General features: G+C 36.0%; 1 protein-coding gene across 38 annotated transcripts in view; it reads left to right on the top strand.

Moving 5' to 3' along the window:
* The window catches only part of ADAMTS6 (ADAM metallopeptidase with thrombospondin type 1 motif 6), a 308,356-nt gene that overhangs the window by 218,527 nt on the left and 75,124 nt on the right, over window positions 1–14,705 (top strand). For 4 of the 38 annotated variants that reach the window (XR_014831421.1, XR_014831420.1, XR_014831422.1 and 1 more), the window contains exon 14: window positions 10,900–11,135. The exons of 31 other annotated variants lie outside the window; for them this stretch is intronic. The gene's annotated coding sequence lies outside the window, so the exon portion shown is untranslated. Of the gene's footprint in view, window positions 1–10,899; window positions 11,136–14,705 lie in introns of those variants that run through there. 3 more of the 38 variants (XR_014831416.1, XR_014831418.1, XR_014831419.1) reach the window with 1 other exon arrangement.

Here is a 14,705-nt window from a genome sequence, read left to right as displayed (position 1 = left end):
TTAGCAAATATTAAGGAGATATAGGTATCTATAACATCTATATCATGTATGTAAATATAATCGTTTTTTCATTAATATTGTCTCTACTAGTTCAGAATTTGAGACAAACCAAACTGAAATTTATTTTCATGTTAATCCAAGTTTTTTAATGATTTTTATTTTTTTCCATTATAGCTGGTTTAGTGTTCTGACAGTTTTCTACTGTACAGCAAAGTGACCCAGTCACAAATACATATATATATATATATATATATATATATATATATAAATTCTATTTCTCACATTATCCTCCATCATGCTCCATCATAAATGACTAGATATAGTTCCCAGTAATATACAGCAGGATCTCATTGCTTATCCATTCCAAAGGCAATAGTTTGCATCTACTGAACCCAGATTCTAAGTTAATAAAGCTGTCTGAGCACAAGTTGTATAAGCTGGAGCCTTTTAAAATGTAATCTAATACATGAAATTTTAAACTTTCAAAACACATAATCTAGTCCAGCACTGTCCCAGAGAATGTTCCTCAATGATGGAAATATTTTTTTTGCATTGTCCAGCCTTGTAATCAGTAGCCAAATTAGCTGTTGAACCCTTGAAGTGCATCTAATACAACAGAAGAGCAGAATTTTTTTAAAGTTTTATTAATATAAAGTTGAATTGCCTCATGTGGCTAATGACAACTGTATTGGACAGCACAAAGCTAGTCTAGCTATGTAATAGAAAAAATAATTGTTATAAAGAAAATCGTATCTGTTAATCCCAAATCCCTAATTTATCCCTTCTTCCACTTTCCCTTTTGGTAGCTGTAAGTTTTTTTTTTCTATGTCTGTGAGTCTATTTCTGTTTCAAAGTTCCTACTGTATAGCACAAGGAACAATATTCAATACCTTGTAATAACCTATAATGGAAAAGAATCTGAAAAGAATATATATATTCTTTATTTAAATATATATATTTATTTATAAATGAAATCACTTTGCTGATTTCAACTATATTTCAATATAAAAAATTTTGAAACAAAAAAGTAAATTATGTATATAATTCTCAAAACAATTCTATCTTAGTTCATTTTAGAAACAAATGGGATACCTCTGGGTTTTTTTGGTAATGAATGGTTATTATGACAAACATTTTTTTAATTGCTAATAAGATGTGGGTTTTTTTGACATTTTAAAATCAGCACAGAACTGACAGGTTAGTAAGGAACATGCCCTATGGTCATGTTTTTTGAAGGGGAACTCAAAAATATAAGTGGATTATTAGAGCAACTAAGGTATTTTTTACCCTGACAATATTCAGAGGAAGAGAAAAGATAAAGTGCTCTAGAGTATCCTTCTTAAGTATAAGGAAACTAGTAGTAGTAGCAGCTGCTGCTAACATTTACTGAGCGCTTACCACATACTAGACCTATTATTTTAACCATATTTTCTTTCCATACTGAGAGTTGTCCTCAATGGTAAGTTGACTTGGTAAGATATTTTAAATTTCCACTTGTTCAGTATAAACTTAGAAAAACTATGCTAATTTAAAGTTTTGATATAATCTGTTCCATTTTAACCTTGTTTCTGCAACACAAATTAGTTCATAAGTGGTTTTGTGCCACTAGTTAATACAGCAGATGAAGTCAGACTGCATTTTGACTTTATACAGCTGACAGCAGATGAAAATTGTACTGTACCTATTGGCCATTCACTTTATATTTTTCTTTTTACTCACTTTAACCATGGCACTGTCATTTCTATGTGTCTGTTATTGTGCATTTCTGCCTACTTGTACATTGCCTCTTGTCTATAACCCAGCAACCTCAAGCCTTCCTTGTAATTTCATTTTTTTTTTTTAAAGATAAAGGCCTATGTTTTCTCCAGTATTTCTTTGTTAGGGATTTGCTATGTATTTTTAAAATTGTGCTGGAATTAGAATGATTACTGTTTATGTTAGTTTTCTGTCTTTGAGTTATTTGCCTCTAACTCTGTTTTTCCCATATGCCTGTTATTTTTAATGTACAATTCTGCAAAAAGATTTTTTAAGGAAAATTTTGTATCATATTAAAGCAGAAATGCCTATACTATATTTTTAACATCTATTCTAAAAGTTTCTATTGCATAGACTATGTGTATTATAGGACAGAGAATTTAATAATAAAATCATGAAGGGTGAATTGATTGGAATTAACATTGAGTAAAGCAAGCAAGACTTCAGTATTTTCCAGTTAGCATAGAGTGGACATTACTATAGGAGCATTACAGGGCTATTGTGTTTATATCCTTTAAATTAACCATGGTCCTCTTTTCTAAATGTATAATGATTTAAATGTTTGCTTTTTTTTCTATAATGCCTGGGTGTCTGTTCTGTGTAAGCTACTCTAATTTGAGGGATTCAAGAGAGTACACTTGTTTGAGATCAGCCTCTTGCCTTAGTGCATGTTTTACTTAATTTAATACTATGCACATTGTATTCAGTGACCCTGTAAATAGATCTCAGAGAAAACTTTCCAATTAGTTAGAATCAATTTGACAGTCAAGAACTAGAAAACAATTCATGAGTATTTTTGGCTTTGTAATTTGGGATCCAAGAGCTTTCTTGAGACAAAACTTGGTCACCATGCTGTACAGTAGAAAAAAAAAATGTATTGGGGAAATAACAATTAAAAAAATAAAAATAAATCATTGTACTCCTATTTAAAAAATAGGGATAATACAAAGGATAACCAAATGATCCTGAAGAATTTTCAAATCAGTGCCCAGAATGAGATCATGTCAAGCAGTCAAGCAGCAAGAGCACCACGGTTCCTTATTTAGTATCATGAATCTTTGAAACTTGTTCTCTGCTTTCTAACTTATGCCCAGAATACACGTTCAAACAGAAGATAGAAAAGCTAGAAGACATTAGGCTGATTCACATATATTTGATAGAACCTACTTGTATTCCTTTCAAGATCTTTCAACCCATTCCACGTAACCTATCAATTTGCCATGTAGTATAGCAGTCTTGACCCTCTTTTTTTTGTGATTGGCCAGCTGGTACTAAAGATTATTGCTTAGTTCTTATGTTTTTACATATAGTACTAAATATCATTATTGATTATAACTCTCTTATTAGAGTAAAAGAATAGTTTCATTAAAATCACAAGAGAAACAGAATAAAGTAGAAAATTATAAGGATAAGAAAATAATATAAAACTGGGATCAGTATCTTAAATATATACCACAAGGTCCTTTCAGTTCTAACAGTCAAAATGTCTGGTAGCCATGACAAAGAGAGATATAGCCACAAAGGAACACTTCATTGTTTTGCAGCTTTAATATTCCATCTATGTGAATACCTACACTGATGAGTCAGATTGAAACATTCAAGGCTGACAGTATTCTTTTTGCTTAGGTTTGAAGAGAAATTGGACCTAGAATCAATGTAGGCCAACACTCCTAAAAAGTAGCAAGCGCAAAAACAAGATAGCCACACTTGCTCTCTTATTCTACCACAAGTATTTGAAGGTTATAGGAGGGGAAGAAAGAGAACTCTCCAGTGGAAAGACAACAGTGTTCCCATTAACTCCTGACCCACTTACCCCAGTTTCAAAGAAAGAGATCCACAGAAATTGAAGAGACAACTTATAAAGAGAGAATCTCAATCTTTAAGACTTTAAAATAAATCAGAAAAGGATAGCCAGCTGTAAAATTGGCCTGACCACTGTCAACAGCAACATAACCAGCCTTGGGTCAAACGGTATTCACATGACAGACTGAAGCCGATTGTCTGCATTAAGATGTATTGGATGGGTGGCTTGTTTCCTGAATCACCACTGGTCACCCCCGGGAGCCTTCAAAAGCATCTAGACAAGCATTATTTCTTTCACATACACATGTTGGTCTTCAGGACACTAGCAGGTGAAGACAGTAGTGAGAGCAGGAACAAATGAATATGCTTTTCTCCTTGAAGCTACTGGGAAACCAAGAGTATCTGTTAAAGACATAGGATAATTGGATGAAATTTGGTCTCACCATTAAACCAGGAAGTTCAATAGAATATTTGGGATCATAAACTAATTCAGTAGTCATCATCTTGTGGTACTTGGATTTGAAAAGCAGAGTTTTATGGAAATCATGATGCTGAGGGCTCATTGGTTGGGGACACAGTTCTTTTTGGACACGAAGATAAATGATTGATAAGGTCAAACAGTTTTTAGTAATGAACAAATGAGAAATAAAGACCCCAGTTCTGTGTTGTCTGCTAAAAAGTATTTAAGAGCTGCTCAAAAAATACTTTATTATTGAATAGAGTTCCCACTGTGGTGCAGTAAGAATCCAAATGCAGTGGCTCAAGTCACTGCAGAGGTAAGGGTTCCATCCCCAGCCTGGTGCAGTGGGTTCAAGGATCTGGCATTGCCACAGCTGCAGCACAGGATTCAATCCCTGGCCTGGGAACTTCCATATGCCATGGGTGCAGCCATAGGAAAACAACAACAGCAACAACAACAAAACCTTATTATGTATATGAAATATCCTTTTTAGTGGCATAAAAGAATGACTATTAATTGGGCATTTCCTGCTTTCCTGAGCGGTTTTTCACTGCAATGACCTAAAACTATCAGGCAAAATGTTCTAAGAGGGTAAAAATTGGTGTGCATAATGTAAGTATTTTAAGTAGCAGAATTTGTAGGTCAGTGCTGGAAATTGTTAACTTGAAAACTTGATTTTTGTCAATAGTGAAAATATGGCTAACATTAAGGTTATAAGCCAAATTTTATATCAAAGCCTAAAGAATAAGTATTAGCTACTGTGAAAAGGACTTTGCTACATTTACAAAAAGAACATCCTGGTGTTGCTTAGCTGTTCTCCAGAAAATCTTTGTGTTTTTCCTATTCCTTGTTATTTGTGATTTGTGTGTCTACTTGATAATTTGAATAGGATAGAACTTTTGAGGAAAAGTCTAAGCTCCACCTTGGCTAGGATGAAGCCATCTTGCTTCTTAAACATCTCATTTCATCCTTTGTTTTATGCATCAAAACTATAAAAAAATTATGGAGAAAAAGAGTTTTCCAGGTCATCTGTGGTCTGATCTAAGTTTAAGCATAGTTTATATGGTACTGAAACCATACCACACACCTCAGATGAGAATTGAACCCACAATCTTCTAACTGGCACCATACAACTCCTCTCAGGACTTAGTGAAGCTCAGATTCTTTATGTTTTAGTGCAGAAGGAATTCAGCAGGAAACATAGTGATAGGCAAGAAGTAAATTTATATAGGAAGGGTATGAAGGATACAAGCTGGCAGGCGAGAGGGCTCTTGCCCTGATAATTAAGTGGGATATGTTTTCATAATCAAAGGAAAAGTAGGGAGAGGGAAGACCACTTTCTTCCTCTTCCTTTGTAAAGATGTTACAGGAAAATGGGGTGCAAGAGGATGGTCATATCCCAGGTCTCAGGCAAGTCCTCAGGCTGCCAACTGAGGGTTCTTGACTTTGTGAAGGAAAGAATTCAAGAGCAAGCTCTAATAAAATGAGAGCAGGTTTACCAAGATAGCATATTGCATAGATAGAATACAGTCTGTCTCAAAAGGCAAGAGTGACCCTGGGAGAAACACACTCCATAGGTGGAGTGTGGGCCATCTCAGAAGGCAAGAGGCCCTGAAATATGGGGTGGCTAGTTTTTATCAGCTGGGTAATTTTATTCCAACTATTTTGGAGAAGGGATGGGGCAGCCAGGAGTTGGGCCACTGCCCACTTTTTGGCCTTTTATGGTTAGTGCCGGAACTGTCATGGCACCTGTGTCATTTAGCATGTTAATGTATTACAGTAATTGTAAAATGAGGCTCCAGTTCTACTGGAAGTTGAATCTTCTGCCATCTGAGGCCTAATCAATTCTAATCCATTTTTGTTGTATCCTTACCTGCTATTTTATTCTTTCAAAGATTATGCCCTGCCCCCTTCCCTCTGTCTCAGTACCTGGGTGTTTTTCCAGTTAACTTTGCTATAGGTACACAATATTGTGAAGTTTTTTTGCTTCTACAATCCATTGCTTAAGGTCATTAAATGGTGTTATTGTCTTGGTTGTCATAGGAAAAATCAAGTTATAATTGTAGGTAGGATTGTAGTGAAAAAAGAATGGAATTGGATTCAAGTTGACTTAAATTTAATCTGGACTGTAACAGGATTGTTGCTATTTGACCGTGGTAAGAAACCTAACTTCACTAAACTTCAGGGAATTCCTATATAAATAGAACAGGATTGTTGCAAACTTGCAGAGTTGTTTGAGAATTACAAGACATAATACATTTAAACATCTAGTGCTATTATTCCTAGTACTTAATCTGTACTCTGTACAGTGTAGCTCTCACTATATGCATTTATGTTTTGTAGATTACAAAGTACTTTTACATATAACGTCATTAAATCTTCAAATCACTCTTATAAAGGAAAGGACAAGTTTGTGTTTTTTTAAGTGTTTTAAAATGAGGAACTTAAGCTCAGCTACAGGCTAGTGCTACGGACAGAATTCATGAAGGCATGGAATTTCTGACTACAGTTCTAGTCCTTTTATAACAGATGAAGCCTTTGGGAAGCAACTGTGGCAAAGTAAGATTCTCTGAAAGAGTTTGCTTATCTTTGACACTGCCTTACTTTCAGTCTAACCTTACCTTGTAGCAGAGCCAGGTAGCCAAGAACATTTTGAAACTGCAGATCTTGCCCCCAAGGAAATGTGTGGGGTAAGTGATGACAAGGTACAGAGTTGATCCATTAACTAACAATCTTATAACTCTGTCCCAAGTTATAATTAGAAAACAAATTTGTATCAACCAAGTTACTATTATAAATATACTTTACTACACTTATGAAAATGTACTTTCATATATATTATATATAATGGCAAAAAATAGCAAGAGCAATATCATTAATCTTTAGGTTAAGTATGAATTTTATAGTGTGCATCTCATTTTGAGAAAAAAAGACTAGCTTTTAAGCACAGCATAGAACTTCCTTGTTTATTTTGTTCTTTAAAGAGACGTTTTAAAAAATCACAAAAGTTTGTTTCTTGGGAGTTCCCGTCATGGCTCAGTGGAAACAAATCTGACTACTACCCATGAGGATGCGTGTTCGATCCCTGGACTCATTCAGTGGGTTAAGGATCTGGTGTTGCCATGAACTGTGGTGTAGGTCGCAGAAGCAGCTCAGATCTGGCGTTGCTGTGGCATAGGCTTGCAGCTACAGCTCTGATTTGATCCCTAGCCTGGGAACCTCTGTATGCTGTGGGTGCGGCCCTAAAATGAAAAAAAAAAGTTTGTTTTTTTTAACATTTTTATAGGCTTAGGGGAAAGGGTCATGCTATGGGAAAATGTCGTTTAAATTAAATTCAGGCTATACAAGACATATAGAAATATCTTTAATTTTGAAAATTTACATAGAAGATTATGATATCAAACATGACAACTAGATTCAAGTTTGTCTAACAGTACACGTTTATCAAGTTTTGTTTTCTTTTTCTTTAAAAGTAAATGTACAAACCAGACAGAAAAGAACAATGAAAAGAAAAGAGAACACAGCAAACACCTTTTAGACCCACTACCTGATCCTCTTTTTTCTTGGACATGGAAACCAATGCTTACCTTCTTGGCTGGGCTTCTTTTATATATTGACAACAGAAGCTTCTTGAACCTCAATTCAGAAGGTGATCTCAATACTTGCCTTATTCTTATGTGTACTTTAAGCAAGTGGTAGTGAAATAAATAACTCTGCCTGGGGGAAGGAAAAAAAAAATCAATGTATAGTGAAACTGCCCCCCACCCCACCCCCAAGATCAGAAACTACTTGGGGGAGAAAAGGTGAGAGGTTTGCATCAAAACTGAGGTTGAAATGATTCACTACATGCATTGAACACCAATTATAATCTTGGAAATGCCCTAGTGAGTTACTTTAATAAGATAATAAGACAGTATCTGATAATTAGGAAATAATTTTATTTGCAGTTTATGAAAGAGAGTGTAGAAGCAAGGCTCTTGTTAGCCAACATGACATCTTTATGTAATTGGGGGTGGGCATGCCTATGGCATGTGGAAGTTCCTAGGCCAGGAATCGAACTTGTGTCACAGCAATGACCCAAGCCACTGCAGTGACAATGTCAGATCCTTTACCTGCTGCACCACAAGGGAACTCCCATCTTTATGTAATTTTAAAAAGGATGCCTGTGTGGGTAAAAGAAGAGAAATATGTTCCCTATCAAGTGCATGATTTGCTAAGCAAAGCAAGGTTTAGACTCCAACCTCTACTTCTCTACCTGTCTAAGAATATGTTGCTGTCCTATAGAGGAAGAACATTAAATTTGGGGGGTGTAGAAAGTTGGTATAATGTAATAATGAAGTACAAGTGCATTTGGCATGAAAGGAAGAAAGAAAGAAGAAGCAGAAGGTGGGAAAGAGAGAAAGGGAGAAGAACAAAATGCCAATTTTATGCATTTTGATGTAGGAATCCTGGTATCTTCCCAGTCTGCTCATCTTTTTTAGGAAGAGAAGAGGAAAGGGAAAGCGGGGAAAGAGTTTTCATTCTTGGCTTGCTTTTCACTCTTTATTACCCATAAGACATAATACAGTATTTGTAGGTTTTCCTTGTTTCCAAACATTTTGGGATTTATTTCTCTTGAAAGTAAGGGCATTTTGGGTATATTTTGCAAATGAAAGAAGGAGGCACAAGGATTTCCTGCCGTGGCTTAGCAGAAATGAATATGAATAGTATCTATGAGGACACAGGTTCCTGGCCTCACTCGGTGGGTTAAGGATCCCACGTTGCTGTGAGCTGTGGTGTAGTTTGCAAACACGACTCAGATCCGGTGTTGCTCTGGTGCAGGCCGGCAGCTGCAGCTCCAATTCAACCCTAGCCTGGGAACCTCCATATGCTGTGGTTATAACCCTAAAAGACAAAAAAAAAAAAAAAAAAAAGTATAGTCAAAAACAGTTTCTTTTAATCTATCAGTATAATCAGAAGCATAAGATAGTCTATAGAATATGCTTACTTAGATCTCTGAAAAAAAGTGGTGATAAAAATGCTAATATTAGTTTTTGAGTCTTAGAAACTACTAAGATCAACAGATACTGAGACATACAGTGTTGCTCTCTGAATTTATGTGCTTTTTTTTTTTTTTTAGAAGAAGAGAATGCTTGATTAGTATTAATACTTGGAGGCTGAAAACTTGTCAAGCTTTAAATTAAAAAATCTGCTTATGCCTACTGTTTTCTGTTACAGCTTCTGCATGGTGTCAGTATTTACTCAAGTAATTTAAAAAAGATTACTTCTTACTCTCTACTATTCTTAAACAAAACAAAAATATACTTTGTATACTTTTTTCTTAAGAAATTACTGTTTTCTTTTGTTTCTCTCTTTCTTTGCAACCAGAATATACAACTCTTACTAAACTTATTTCTAATCATCACAGATTCAGAGCATTAAGTGAAATCCGGAGAACAGAGAGCTCACTAGCTGATACTTTCTAGAAACAGAAAGACCTGGGAGTCTACTACAGTTTCCAATTTACAAGACCGTCCATATTCCATGATATTCTGCGAACATACTAAACACACTCCTGCCTCATCCCTTTGCATTTAATGTTTCCTGGAACACTCTTCACAGGCGTATATATAAGTCACTTTAGTTTCTTTTAACTCTCTGCTTCGGTCCCATCTTATCAGAGAGAACTTCTCTTACCCTACCATTTAAAACAATTCCCCCCACCTCTACCACTTACTATCAATCCCCATACCTTACTTTATTTTTCTTCTTTCTCATTTCCAACTCCAATAAGCGCCATGAAAGCAGAGACCTAATCCGTTTTGCTTATTGCATTATCTCTGGAGCCTAGATCATATGTGATATGTAATAAGCTTTCTATGTGTATTTGCTAAATATAAAAAAGATGCTTTAGGCCAGTTCTTGATGCCTGATATAAGGGTACTAATGATAAGTTATGTGCCTGTAGGAAAGACATACCTTTTAGTTAGGGATTAGTTTTGTTCAGTATGAGTCCAGAAGAAAGGGGTAAGACCAGTGGGTTATGAGAAGATCCAGATAGTAATTGCAGCTGTCCAAAAAGTATTTGATCTATCTTTCTGTAGATGTTTATATAGATTGTATGACCACTTTGAGGATAATTGTACAGGAAGTTTAAGCATTTTGTGCAAATTATATTCTGACATCAGTTCTTAAAAGTGTATGATTCTATATTGACTGAAAAATTGAAGTTAGGTCCTCTGCAAAATGCCAGACAAATGTTTCTATTATGTTAATACCCTAAATCAGGGGTAGGCATATTGCACCTCCTGGGTCAAATTCGGCCCATCACCTCTTTTTATAAATAACATTTTAGTGTAACATAGCCCTGACTGTCACTTACAGATTGTCTGTGGCTGCTTTCATACTATAATGGCATAGTTGAAGAGCTGTAACAGAGACTATATGGACTGCAAAATCTAAAATATTTACCATATGGCCCTTGACAGAAAAAGTTTGCCAAATTCTGCCCTTACCCAATAAATTGCAAAGTATAACACAAGGAAACATATCTCTATTCAGTCTCTCAAGTACCACTACTAACACCACTATTTCTTCTCTTCCTCCTCTTATTTTTCTTTCTCTTCTTTTTCTTCATCACCGTCATCATCAACTGTTGTATCTGTAAAGATCCAACCATAATAATATAAACCACTCTGAATATTTAAATAGAGGGAATTTAATGCAGAGAATCTTCAGCAGGAAGATACCACCACTCCTACCAGAAGAACATAGGAAGGTTGACAGTTTTCTTAAAGCCTAGAGGCTGAAATTATACAGCAGAATCTGGAATCGTAGTATTGGGGTTGGGGGTGGGTTTTGTCTGAAGTTGGAGTCACAAAAATATTCTGCTTCTGCCTAAGATGCTGCCCGAGGTAGAGAGGAAATGAGAGAAATACCCTGGCTTCTTCCACTAGTGCCTTCCATTGCCTGAACTCAACCAGAAGTCAGCTGACACAGAAGCCTAGGAACTGGAGCCTGCAGATTTGTTCCCCTGAAATAAAGAGCAGAACAAGAGAAGGGTGAAGAATGAGTCTAAGGATGCCTAGACTAAAGACCACACAACTGCTAATAGTTTTTGAGTGCTACTATATACCAGGTACAGAGCTAAACAGTTTATATATATCCTCACCTACAAGTAAATAGTAGTATTATCTTCAGTTTATAGATGAGGCTTGGAAAATTAAGTACATTGCTCAAGGTTGTGAATTAAATGAGTAAGTTAGAATTGAATACAGGTTGGTTTGACTCCAGAATTCTTGCTTGTAGCCTTCTCATTTTGTAAAGGAGAAGAAAGTAGTTTGGGGAGTTCCGTCGTGGCACAGTGGTTAACGACTGACTAGGAACCATGAGGTTTCGGGTTTGATCCCTGGCCTTGCTCAGTGGGTTAAGGATCCGGCATTGCCGTGAGCTGTGGTGTAGATTGCAGATGTGGCTCGGATCCCGCGTTGCTGTGGCTCTGGCGTAGGCCGGTTACTACAGCTCTGATTTGATCCCTAGCCTGGCAACCTCCGTATGCCACGGGATGCGGCCCTCGAAAAGGCAAAAAGACAAAAAAGAAAAAAAAAAAGATAAAAAAGTAGTTTGGAGCAAATAAGAAACTACAGTTGGTTAAGACAAGGCTAGGTCTAGAATCCAAGTTATTCTATTCGATTTTTTTATATCTTGAGTTAAAATCTTATGCCATTATTACAGTATTTAGAGAGTCCAGAGATGGTTCTCACTCAGATGAAGGAGATTCAAAGACACCCTGAAACAATTACTAAGCAGCCTTTCTGTACCCAGCTTTCTCAGTTGTAAAATGAGATTCTTAATTTTAACTACCTCATGAGAGTATTGAGAGAGCTTAAATAGATGATAGATTTAGAGTCCTCTGAACAGTGTGCCAAGAAATAGGCATGTAACAAAATGCTTAGAAAAGGCATAGGTGTTGTTAATATTTTTATTATACTGACCCTGGGAGTGATTATCACAGGAAAAGAATAGATCAGAAATGTTATGAAATGTTATCTCGGAGTGTCATCCAAAAGAAGTAATATTCTCCTTTTGGATCTTTTACTTCTTTTCTGTTTAGGCTAATCATTACAAGATAGTCAAGAATAGGATTTTTATTTAGTTTGGTTTGAAGTGGGTGGTGCTCAAGATGCCTTAGTTTATTATTTTTATTTTTATTTTTTGTCTTTTTGTCTTTTCTAGGGCCACTCCCGCAGCATATGGAGGTTCCCAGGCTAGGGGTCTAAGCAGAGCTACAGCTGCTGGCTTACACCAGAGCCACAGCAATGCGGGATCTGAGCTGTGTCTGCGACCTACACCACAGCTCATGGCAACGCCAGATCCTTAACCCACTGAGCGAGGCCAGGGATTGAACCCTCAACCTCATGGTTCCTAGTTGGGTTCTTTTCCGCTGTGCCACAATGGGAACTCCAAGATAGCTTAGTTTATTAATTCAGGGCTTTTGTTGTTGTTTTTTTTAACCAGTTCTTACCTATGAAATGTCATCTCTTATGCTTCCATACAGTTCCTTTCTTTCATTCAGGATGTCCTTTATACAACTATTCCCAAAATATGAACTTTTCTTTCATGTCCCCATGGCTCACTTGGCTTATTTCTTAATAGTTTTTTTCTACCCTAGAAGTCCCTTTCTTTCTTAACCAGTTCAGTACCTATACTATTTTATAATCTTGTAAAGAATAAGTATGTATGATACTTCTATTATAATTCTTAGAATACTCTCAAGATTTTCTTCTTCAACAAATATTTCCCTAACTAATCACCTGACACATTGATCTTTCACCTATATATAGCACCCATAGTCAACCTGTAATGTGCTGTCATATACTTATGTCCTGAAATTGGGCTGCAGTTTTCCATTTTTACCTTGTTTCTCCGAATAGATTTAAAGTCATGCTTGGATGAAGTTTTAGTTAGTTGATGCTTTGCAAATACCTAAGCATTGTGCGAAAACTTGTAGTTAATTTTCCATTTTTTTTTTGAAAAGTAGAAATGTTTATTAAATAAAATAAACCCTAAAATTCCCTCAATGGGCTACTTTTATTTAAAAATTTTAATGATTTTTATTTTTTCCATTATACTTGGTTTATAATATTCTGTCAATTTTCTGCTGTACAGCAAAGTGACCCAGTCACACATACATATATACATTCTTTTTCTCACATTATCCTCCATCATGCTCCATCAGAAGTGACTAGATATACAGCAGTGAGCAGTGCTATACAGCAGAATCTCATTGCTTATCCATTCCAAACGCAATAGTTTGCATCTATTAACTCCAGATTCCCAGTCCATCCCACTCCCTCCTCCTACACCCTTGGCAAGTCTTTTCCCAAAATCCATAAGTTTCTTTTCTGTGGAAAGGTTTATTAGTGCCATATATTAGATTCCAGGTACAAGTGATATCATATGGTATTTGTCTTTGTCTTTCTGACTTACTTCACTTAGTATGTGAGTATCTAGTTCCATCCATGTTGCTGCAAATGGCATTATTTTGTTCTTTTTTATGGCTGAGTAGTATTCCATTGTGTATATATACCACCTCTTCTTAATCCATTCATCTTTCGGTAGACATTTAGGTTGTTTCCATGTCTTGGCTATTGTGAATAGTGCTTCAAGGAACATATGGGTGCATGTATATTTTTCAAGGAAAGTTTTGTCCAGATATATGCCCAAGAGTGGGATTGCTGGGTCATATGGTAGTTCTATATTTAGTTTTCTGAGGTACCTCCATACTGTTTTCCATAGTGGTTGTACCAATTTACACTTCCACCAACAGTGTAGGAGAGTTACCTTTTCTCCACACCCTCACCAGCATTTGTTATTTGTGGATTTATTAGTGATGACCATTCTGACCGGTGTGAGGTGGTAGCTCATAGTAGTTTTGATTTGCATTTCTCTAATAATCAGTGATGTTGAGCATTTTTTCATGTGCTTGTTGACCATCTATATATCGTCTTTGGAGAAATGTCTATTCAGGTCTTTTGCCCATTTTTCCATTGGGTTGTTGGTTTTTTGTTTTGTTTTTGTTTTTGTTTTTGTTTTTGTTTTTGTTTTTGCTGTTGAGTGGTGGAAGTTGTTTGTATATTTTAGAGATTAAGCCCTTGTCAGTTGCATCATTTGAAACTATTTTGTCCTGTTCTGTAAGTTGTCTTTTTGTTTTCTTTTTGATTTCCTTTGCTGTGCAAAAGCCTGTCAGTTTGATTAGGTCGGTCCCATTCATTTATTTTTGCTTTTATTTCTGTTGCCTTGGAAGACTGACCTAAGAAAACATTTGTATGGTTGATGTCAGAGAATGTTTTGCGTATGTTCTCTTCTAGGAGTTTCATGATGTCTTGTCTTATGTTTAAGTCTTTCAGCCATTTTGAGTTTATTTTTGTGCATGGTGTGAGGGTGTGTCCCAGTTTCATTGATTTACATGCAGTTGTCCAGTTTTCCCAGCACCACATGCTGAAAAGACTGTCTTTTCCCCATTTTATATTCTTGCCTCTTTTGTGAAAGATTAATTGACTGTAGATGTCTGGGTTTATTTCTGGGTTCTCTGTTCTGTTCCATTGGTCTATATGTCTGTTTGGTACCAGGACCACACTGTCTTGATAACTGTGGCTTTGTAATATTGTTTGATGTCTGGGAGAGTTATACCTCCAGCTTGGTTTTT

The sequence above is a fragment of the Sus scrofa genome, chromosome 16 (genome assembly GCF_054392235.1).
Source record: "Sus scrofa isolate SSC_HxYL_T2T_F1_AM1 chromosome 16, Sscrofa_HxYL_maternal_Yorkshire_Landrace_v2.0, whole genome shotgun sequence".
Taxonomy (NCBI): Eukaryota; Metazoa; Chordata; class Mammalia; order Artiodactyla; family Suidae; genus Sus; species Sus scrofa.
Note: the sequence above shows the minus strand (reverse complement) of the source record. Positions and strands in the feature narration are given on the sequence as shown.